This window comes from Bos mutus, chromosome X (genome assembly GCF_027580195.1).
Source record: "Bos mutus isolate GX-2022 chromosome X, NWIPB_WYAK_1.1, whole genome shotgun sequence".
Taxonomy (NCBI): Eukaryota; Metazoa; Chordata; class Mammalia; order Artiodactyla; family Bovidae; genus Bos; species Bos mutus.
This window is the reverse complement of record NC_091646.1, coordinates 66,903,288-66,914,100: the sequence shown is the minus strand read 5'-3', so window position 1 is coordinate 66,914,100 and position 10,813 is coordinate 66,903,288. Positions and strand designations below refer to the sequence as shown.

The following is a 10,813-nucleotide window of genomic DNA, read 5'->3' as shown; positions in this document are numbered from 1 at the left end:
CTGACCCAGGGATTGAACCCACATCTGCTATGTCTCCTACACTGCAGCAGATTCTTTACCACTGAGCCATTGGGGAAGACCCCCCCAAATTTAAAACTCATGCAAAAATGTTATTTTTTAGCCTAATAAAAGTTTAGAGATTTTATTCAATTTTACTGTTTTACTTCCAGGGGGGAAATCTTCTACAAATTTAAAAATGACCTGGTTCATTTGCATGTTATACAAAATAATCGTATCTTAATCCTTCTCATGTATAATAACAACAGCTATTAATTATTGAGAGCTTAATCTATAATAAGGACTTGCTATATGGTTTACATACATGATCTCATATAATCTTCCCCAGTGTTGTATGAGGCAGGTAATATTAAGATCAACTTTTATTTTCTGCTTAGGAAAACAGATTTGCAGAAGTTCAGGAACTTGCCCAAAGGTACTTACCTATTAAGAAGCAGAGCCAGAACTCAAACCTAAGCCTGACCCTAAAGTCTGTGCTGTCAACCTAAACTGTAATGTCTCTTCATATGTTTGTCAACATGACTGCAGAGTTTAAGGAGCATGCCAAAGCTGTACTCACTTCCTAATATTGTGGGCAATCCTATGTATTGTAAAGCAGCAACCAAGTTTTCCTTGGCAAAGAATGATCTTGTGGAAATTTTCATGGGACTGTGGGACTCCATGCAGATGGCACAGTAAGAATCATTGTTTTTCTGAAAACTATGTATACCATTGCTCAGAGAATAATCAAATGGATCCCTTAGAAATGTTGCTAGATAGACCATGATTTCAAGTTTCTTCAAAATCTATTTAACTTGCTAATTTCATAGCTCCATGGTTTTACTCTGGTGTTAAGGAGCCAGTGAACTGTGAAAACTTTTTTTTTAATCTGTGTGACATGTAAGTCCATGATGAAGCTGTATGCAGCATGATGTTTTTAATCTTTCAGAACTCATTTCAGTTTCCATCTTAAAGTGCCGGATCCAAAGGCCAGAAGAGTGAAATGAGAAAATGAGAATTGAAAAATCAGAGAATGTTATCTGGGAAAATACTTTAATGAGGCATGTTACAAAGGGGTTGGTAGATTTGAGTATGACATCAGTTTTTAGGCTGAGCCTGATGAAGATTCCTTTCAGATCTTAATGTAACATCTTGAATCTAATATCTCTGGCTATTAAAACTCATGATTATGTGACTTCTTGTTAATCAGAAAACCATTGCTCTCCTTATATTTGAATGAGATTTTCCAGCAAAATCAGATTTTTAAAAAGATCCATTAATTATCCGGCAACTGCAATAATTATGACACAATGTCACAATTGTGTCTCTATGACACAGTCATGGAGCAGGAAGGGAACACAGGTACATGGAGGCAATACTGGATGGTATGACTAAAAAAAGAGTCCATATGACATTGTAGTCACTTCCTGTTGCTTCATAACAAATTAGCACAAATTTGGCAACTTAAAACAACATACATTTACTAATTCACAATTTCTGTGGGTCAGGAATCTTAGTACAAATCAGCTGCATATTCTGCTCAGAGCCTTACCAAGATAAAATCAAGGTGTCAGTCAGGTCTGCAATCTCACCTGAGATGTAGAATCCCTCCCTCTTCCTAGCTCCCTGACTGTTGGCAAAACTCACTTCCTTGCAGTTGTAGGACTGAATTCATTGTTTTCTGATGGATGTTGGCTGGGAACTACTTTCAGTTTCTAGAAGCATCCTCAGGTTCTTTCTAGGTGACCCCCTTGATAAGCAGTGAGCTTAGTTGCTTTTTCAAGGCCAGCAAGAGAATCTCTTTTGCTTATTTCTTAATTGAGATAAAATTGGTGTGTAACATTGTATTAGTTTTAGGTGTACAAAAAACTGATATGGTATAAAATTGTTGCAAAAGTGATTATCACAATAAGTTTAATTAGCATCCATCTCCCCACATAGTTACTAATTTTTTTCTTGTGATTAGAACTTTTAAGATCTACTTTCTCAGTAAGATTCAAATAAGTATTCAACACAGTATAGATAACTACAATCACCATGCTGTATATTACATCCTCATGACTTATTTATCTTACAACTGGAAGTTTGTACCATTTGACCATCCTTTTACTTAAACTCTTTCTTTCAGGAAAGGCCTGAATCCCCTTTTAAAGGGTTTGCCTGATTACATGAGGCCCAGTCTGAATAATCTCTCTTTTGATTAACTTAAAGTCAACTGATTAGGGACCTTAACTACACCTACACCTTCTTCATCTTTGCCATGTAACATAACCAAACCGAGAGAGTGCTATCCCATCATATGCACAAATTCTTCCCATACTCAAAGGGAAGGAATTATACGGGGCATGTACACGAGAGGGCAAGAATCTTGGGGCCCATCTTTAAACTTTGCCTATGATGAAAAACTGGAGTTCAAGATCAAGTTGTAAATTAATACTTATGTCTGCAGAAAAACATATACATGAATGCTCACAGCAGCATTATTCATAATAGCCAAAAAAATACTTATCAACTAGTGACTGGATAAATAAAGTGTGATATATCCATATAATGGAATATTATTTGACCATACAAAGGAATGAGGTGTTAATACATTACAACATGGATAGACCTTGAGAGCATAATGCTAAATGAAAAAATTCGAAACACCACATATTGTATGGTTCCATTTTTATGACATTCCTAGAATAAGCATATCTAGACAGAATATAGACTAGTGTCTGCTTAAGACTTTGGGGTTTGGGGTAAGTGCTGGAGTGGCTGCTAATGAGTATGAAGTTTTCTTTCTGGGATAAAATGTTCTAAAATAGATTGTGGTGATGATTGTACAACTCTATGAATAAAGTAAAAGCCACTGAATTATATTCCTTATATAAGTGAATTAGATGGTGTGCTCGTGCATGCATACTCAGTCATGTATGACTTTTTGCAACCCTGTGGGCTGTAGCCTGTGAGGCTCCTCTGTCCATGGGATTCTCTAGGCAAGAATACTGGAATGGGTTGCCACTTCCTCCTCCAGGGGATCTTCCTGACCCAGAGAACAAACCTGTGTCCACTATGTCTCCTGCATTGGCAGCCAGATTCTTTACCACTGAGCCACCTGGGAAGCCTGGATTAGATGTACATGAATTATATTTCAATAAAATTGTTAATAAAAGATCAAGTTGTACTATTTGATAACTTCTTTGAAATTCAGGAATTTAAACTTAGTTTTCTCATCCTTAATGGATATAATAATACCTACTTTACAAGGTTGCTGTGAGGATCAAATGATATAATTATGGAGATTGTTTTGTAAATTGCAAATTGCTATACAGTTTTTTATTTGTTTATTTATTTTTGACTGTACCACATGGCATGTGGAATCTTGGTTCCCTGAGCAGGGATTGAAATTGGGTCCTCTACAATAGAAGCATTGAATCAACCACTGGATGGCCAGGGAAGTCCAGTGCTATAAAATTTTAAAAAATCATTATTATGTAGTCTATAACTCTGCAAGGGACTTCCCTGGTGGCTCAGATGGTAAAGCGTTTGTCTACAATGCTGGAGACCCAGGTTTGATACCTGGGTCGGGAAGATCCCCTGGAGAAGGAAATGGCAATCCACTCCAGTAATATTGCCTGGAAAATCCCATGGACAGAGGAGCTTGGTAGGCTACACTCCATGGGGCTGCAAAGAGTCGGACACAACTGAGCAACTTCAGGAGAGGCGGCAGTGAGGAGATACCTCTCGTCCAAGGTAAGGAACAGCGGCTGCACTTTGCTGGAGCAGCCGTGAAGAGATACCCCACGACCAAGGTAAGAAAAACCCAAGTAAGACGGTAGGTGTTGGAAGAGGGCATCAGAGGACAGATACACTGAAACCATACTCACAGAAAACTAGTCAATCTAATCACACTAGGACCACAGCTTTGTCTAACTCAATGAAACTAAGCCATGCCCGTGGGGCCGCCCAAGATGGGTGGGTCATGGTGGAGAGGACTGACAGAATGTGGTCCATTGGACAAGGGAATGGCAAACCACTTCAGTATTCTTGCCTTGAGAACCCCACGAACAGTATGAAAAGGCAAAATGATAGGATACTGAAAGAAGAACTCCCTAGGTCAGTAGGTGCCCAATATGCTACTGGAGATCAGTGGAGAAATAACTCCAGAAAGAATGAAGGGATGGAACCAAAGCAAAAAAACACCCAGTTGTGGATGTGACTGGTGACAGAAGCAAGGTCCGATGCTGTAAAGAGCAATATTGCATAGGAACCTGGAATGACAGGTCCATGAATCAAGACAAATTGGAAGTGGTCAAACAGGAGATGGCAAGAGTGAATGTCAACATTTTAGGAATCAGCGAACTAAAATGGACTGGAATGGGTGAATTTAACTCAGATGACCATTATATTTACTACTGCAGGCAGGAATTCCTTAGAAGAAATGGAGTGGCCATCATGGTCAACAAAAGAGTCCGAAATGCAGTACTTGGATGCAATCTCAAAAATGACAGAATGATCTCTGTTCGTTTCCAAGGCAAACCATTCAATATCACAGTAATCCAAGTCTATGCCCCAACCAGTAACACTGAAGAAGCCGAAATTGAATGGTTCTATGAAGACCTACAAGACCTTATAGAACTAACACCCAAAAAAGATGTCCTTTTCATGATAGGGGACTGGAATGCAAAAGTAGGAAGTCAAGAAACACCTGGAGTAACAGGAAAATTTGGCCTTAGAATACAGAATGAAGCAGGGCAAAGACTAATAGAATTTTGCCAAGAAAATGCCCTGGTCATAGCAAACACCCTCTTCCAACAACACAAGAGAAGACTCTGCATATGAACATCACCAGATGGTCAACACTGAAATCAGACTGATTATATTCTTTGCAGCCAAAGATGGAGAAGCTCTATACAGTCAGCAAAAACAAGACCAGGAGCTGACTGTGGCTCAGACCATGAACTCCTTATTGCCAAATTCAGACTTAAATTGAAGAAAGTAGAGAAAACCACTAGACCATTCAGGTATGACCTAAATCAAATCCCTTATGATTATACAGTGGAAGTGAGAAATTGATTTAAGGGACTAGATCTGATAGATAGAATGCCTGATGAACTATGGAATGAGGTTCATGACATTGTACAGGACACAGGGATCAAGACCATCCCCGAGGAAAAGAAATGCAAAAAAGCAAAATGGCTGTCGGAAGAGACCTTAAAAATAGCTGTGAAAAGAAGAGAAGTGAAAAGCAAAGGAGCAAAGGAAAGATACAAGCATCTGAATGCAGAGTTCCAAAGACAAGCAAGAAGAGATAAGAAAGCCTTCCTCAGCGATCAATGCAAAGAAATAGAGGAAAACAACAGAATGGGAAAGACTGGAGATCTCTTCAAGAATATTAGAGATACCAAGGGAACATTTCATGCAAAGATGGGCTCGATAAAGGACAGAAATGGTATGGACCTAACAGAAGCAGAAGATATTAAGAAGAAGTGGCAGGAATACACAGAAGAACTGTACAAAAAAGATCTTCATGACCAAGATAATCACGATGGTGTGATCACTCACCTAGAACCAGATATGCTGGAATGTGAAGTCAAGTGGGCCTTAGAAAACATCACTACAAACAAATCTAGTGGAGGTGATGGAATTCCAGTTGAGCTATTTCAAATCCTGAAAGATCATGCTGTGAAAGTGCTGCACTCAATATGCCAGCAAATCTGGAAAACTCAGCAGTGGCCACAGGACTGGAAAAGGTCCGTTTTCATTCCAATTCCAAAGAAAGGCAATGCCAAAGAATGCTCAAACTACCACACAATTGCACTCATCTCACACTCTAGTAAAGTAATGCTCAAAATGCTCCAAGCCAGGCTTCAGCAATACGTGAACCGTGAACTTCCAGATGTTCAAGCTGGTTTTAGAAAAGGCAGAGGAACCAGAGATCAAATTGCCAACATCTGCTGGATCATGGAAAAAGCAAGAGAGTTTCAGAAAAGCATCTATTTCTGCTTTATTGACTATGCCAAAGCCTTTGACTGTGTGGATCACAAGAAACTGTGGAAAATTCTGAAAGAGATGGACATACCAGACCACCTGACCTGCCTCTTGAGAAACCTATATGCAGGTCAGGAAGCAACAGTTAGAACTGGACGTGGAACAACAGACTGGTTCCAAATAGGAAAAGGAGTTAATCAAGGCTGTATATTGTCACCCTGTTTATTTAACTTATATGCAGAGTACATCATGAACCACGCTGGACTGGAGGAAATACTAACTGAAATCAAGATTGCCGGGAGAAATATCAATAACCTCAGATATGCAGATGACACCACCCTTATGGCAGAAAGTGAAGAGGAATTCAAAAACCTCTTGATGAAAGTGAGAGTGGAGAGTGAAAAAGTTGGCTTAAAGCTCAACATTCAGAAAATGAAGATCATTGCATCCGGTCCCACCGCTTCATGGGAAATAGATGGGGAAACAACGGAAACAGTGTCAGACTTTATTTTTGGGGGCTCCAAAATCACTGCAGATGGTGACTGCAGCCATGAAATTAAAAGACGCTTACTCCTTGGAAGGAAAGTTATGACCAACCTAGATAGCATATTCAAAAGCAGAGACATTACTTTGCCAAAAAAGGTTCGTCTAGTCAAAGCTATGGTTTTTCCTGTGGTCATGTATGGATGTGAGGGTTGGACTGTGAAGAAGGCTGAGCCCTGAAGAATTGATGCTTTTGAACTGTAGTGTTGCAGAAGATTCTTGCAAGTCCCTTGGACTGCAAGGAGATCCAACCAGTCCATTCTGAAGGAGATCAGCCCTGGGATATCTTTGGAAGGACTGATGCTGAAGCTGAAACTCCAGTACTTTGGCCACCCCATGCGAAGAGTTGACTCATTGGAAAAGACTCTGATGCTGGGAGGGCCTGGGGGCAGCAGGAGAAGGGGACGACAGAGGATGAGATGGCTGGATGGCATCACTGACTCGATGGATGTGAGTCTGAATGAACCCCGGGAGTTGGTGATGGACAAGGAGGCCTGGCGTGCTGCGATTCATGGGGTCGCAAAGAGTTGGACACGACTGAGAGACTGATCTGATCTGATCTGATGGTGCAGTTGATCCGCTATTGGCACTTCTGGTTGTCCCTGATATGTCATCTCTAGTATGTGGTTACTTACGCAGTCTTACCTGGACACTTTCAAATCTTTGTCCCAACAAGAATCCTGCACCCCTCTTAGAGGCTATTGAGCAGATTCTTCCTACTTTAATTCATCTCCTGCATCACGATGATCCAGAAGTATTAGCTGATACCTGCTGGGCTATTTCCTACCTTACTGGTGGTCCAAATGAATGGATTGAAATGATTGTGAAAACTGGGGTTGTACCCCAATTTGTGAAGCTTTTAGGAGCTACTGAATTGTCAGTTGTGACTCCTGTGCTCAGAGCCACAGGAAATATTGTCACTGGAACACATGAACAAACACAGGTTGTAATAGATGCAGGAGCACTTGCTGTATTTCCCAGCCTGCTGACAAACTCCAAAACTAATATTCAGAAGGAAGCTACGTGGACAATGTCAAACATCTCAGCTGGCCGCCAGCACCAGATACAACAAGTTGTGAATCATGGATTAGTCCCATTCCTTGTTGGCCTTCTCTCAAAGACAGACTTTAAGACATAAAAGGAAGCCACATGGGCTGTGAATAACTATACAAGTGGCGGAACTGTTGAGCAGATCGTGTACCTTGTTCATTGTGGCATAATAGAGCTGTTGATGAACCTCCTAACTGCAAAAGATACCAAAATTGGTCTGGTTATTCTGGATGCCATTTCAAATATCTTTTGGGCTGCTGAGAAACTAGGTGAAACTGAGAAACTTAGTATAATGATTGAAGAATGTAGAGGTTTGGACAAAATTGAAGCTCTACAAAACCATGAAAATGAGTCTGTGTACAAAGCTTCATTAAACTTGATCGAGAAGTATTTTTTTGTAGAGGAAGAGGAAGATCAAAATATTGTGCCAGAAACTACCTCTGAAGGCTATACATTCCAAGTGCAGGATGGCTCTGCTGGGACCTTCAACTTTTAGATGTACATCTGAGTCTTAGAGTTGTTCGTTGTGTACTATGCTTTGTATAAGTTTGTCTTACTGTTTCTCTACTAAGAACTCTTTTTAAATGTGGTTTGTTATTGTAGCACTTTTTACAACAAAACTGTACTTGAACAGTTCCAAACTGTACATACTGTATGAAGCTTCTCCTCTCAATGAGTTTCTTATTTCTATGTGGAATTTCATATCTTGCAATGTCCTGTAAATAAAGATTAAATTCAACCCTTTTCAATAAATAACTAAATTAATTAATTAATTAAAATGTCTTTGGATTTTTTATATTGCATCAAGTCTGCAGATTTCTTTGGGGAGAAACATTTTAACATTTTAACAATATTAGCTTGCAATCCATGAACACAATTCATCTTTCCATTTGCTTGAGTCCTATTTAACCACCTTCAGCAATATTTTGTTGTTTTCAGTATACGAGTCTTTCACCTCTTTGATTAAATTTATTTCTAAAATTTTTTTTCTTAATAGTACTATAACACAAAATGATTATTTTCCTAATTTCCTTTTCAGATAGTTTTTCACTAATGTATATAAATTCAAATGACTTTTGTGTGTTGATTTTGTACTCTGTGCTTGTGTACATGCTCAGTTGGTTCAGTCATGTCTGACTCTTTGTGATCCTATGGACTACAGCCCACCAGGCTCCTCTATCCATTGGATTAACCAGGCAAAAATACTGGAATGGGTTGCCACGCCCTCCTTCAGGGCATCTTCCTGACCCAAGGATTGAACCCACATCTCCTACATTTCAGGCAGATTCTTTACCAGAAAACCACCAGGGAAGCCCCTTTGCATTCTGTAACTTTAGTAAACTCATTTTTAGTTCTAATAGTTTTTTTTTTTAATGATGTTTTTGGGGTTTTATATATAAAAGGGTTAGTTTTTTTTTCTTACTTTCCAATTTAGATAACTTGTATTTCTTTTTTGCCTAATTACTGTGGCTAAGACTTCTAATACTGTGTTAAATGGAAGTAGTGAGAGGTGAGCATCCTTATCTTAATCTTGCTTTTAAAGGAAAAACGTTCAGCTTTTTACCATTGTGTACGATGTTATCTGTAGGTTTTTCATATGTAATCTTTATTATGTAGAGGTATCTTCCATTTGCTCCTAATTTGCTGGAAGTTTTTAACATGAAACTGTTAAATTTTGACAACTGCTTTTTCTCCATCTATTGATATGGTCTTGTGGTGTTATCCTCTATTCTCTGGATGTTGATGTATTATTTGAGTTTGTTACATTGAACCACCTTCATATTCCAGGGATAAATCCCACTTGGTCATGGTATATGAACCTTTTGGTTTGCAGACATCACAGCTCCCACTCCTGTCCAGTATAGAACATGTAGACAAAAAAACCAAACTCTCTGCTTCCCCCCTAGGGAGGGAAAGAGTCAAGCTGTATGTACAATGCCCCCAACTTCTCCAGAGTACTTACCTCCGCCCTGCCAGTCTCAGCTGGGTCCACCACAGTCAAGCAGCCTGGGGAAGAATGGATATGGAAGCTTGGGCTGGCAGACAACATATGTCACTCTGCTGGCTCACCACAAATTGACATGACAAAACCATAGCTGCCAGCTTCTCCTTGGGGAGTCATAGGGTTGATAGAGAATCCCAGAATCTGGCTGGGTTGATTGGTAGGCGTTGTCTCCTGTACGAGTCAGTGTGAAGACCAGGAGAGGTGTCTACTTTGTCCAATGCAAAGATATGAACATGCAGAGAGAGACAATAAAAATGAAAACTCAATCAAAGATGTTCCAAGCAAAGGAACAAGATCAGTCTACAAAAATCAACTCAAATGAAAGGAAGTGATATGATTTACCTGACAGAAAATTCAAAATAGATGTCATTAAAATGCTCACTGAGGTCAAGAGGATTGTAAGTGAGAATTGCAACAAAGAGACAGAAAATATTTTTTAAAAGCCAAATACAAATTAAGGAGCTAAGGACTGTAATAATTACGTGAAAAAATCATTATAGGGGTTCAACAACAAACTAGATCAAAGAAAGAAAGGATCAGTAAATTTCAAGACAATTCATTAGAAATAACCCAATCAGAGTAACAAGAATAAAAAAGAAAAAAGTAAAGGGACTTATGGAAAACCATCAAGACATCCAATATAAGCAGTATGGAAGTTCCAAAAGGAGAAGAGAGAAAGGACCAGAAAGCTTATTCAAAGAAATAATGAGTGAAAAAAGCCCCATATCTTGAGAAGGAAACAGATATCCAGATGTAAAAGTAGCCAAATCATCAAATAAGATGAATTCCCTAAAATCCACAACGAGACACTTTATTATCAAGTTGTCAAAAGTCAAAACAAAGAGAAAGGGGTGGTCCTAAGATACCAGAGGAATAGGATGGGGAGACCACTTTCTCCCCCACAAATTCATCAAAAGAACATTTGAATGCTGAGCAAATTCCACAAAACAACTTCTGATTGCTGGCAGAGGACATCAGGCACCAAGAAAGGCAGCCCATTGTCTTTGAAAGGAGGTAAGACAAAATGTAAAAGATAAAAAGAGAGACAAAAGAGGTAGGGATGGAGATCCATCCCAGGAAGGGAGTCTTAATAAAGAGAAGTTTCCAAACACCAGGAAACACTCTCACTGGTGAGTCTGTGGTGAGTCTTGGAATCTCAAAGGGCAACATAACTGGGAGGAAAAATAAATAAATAAATAATTCAGTTCAGTTCAGTCGCTCAGTTGTGTCCGACTCTTTGCC

General features: G+C 39.3%; 1 pseudogene; it reads left to right on the top strand.

The window, feature by feature from the left end:
* Window positions 1-7,075: 7,075 nt before the first annotated feature.
* LOC102281780 (importin subunit alpha-1 pseudogene) lies at window positions 7,076-8,300 on the top strand (annotated as a pseudogene).
* Window positions 8,301-10,813: the final 2,513 nt, after the last annotated feature.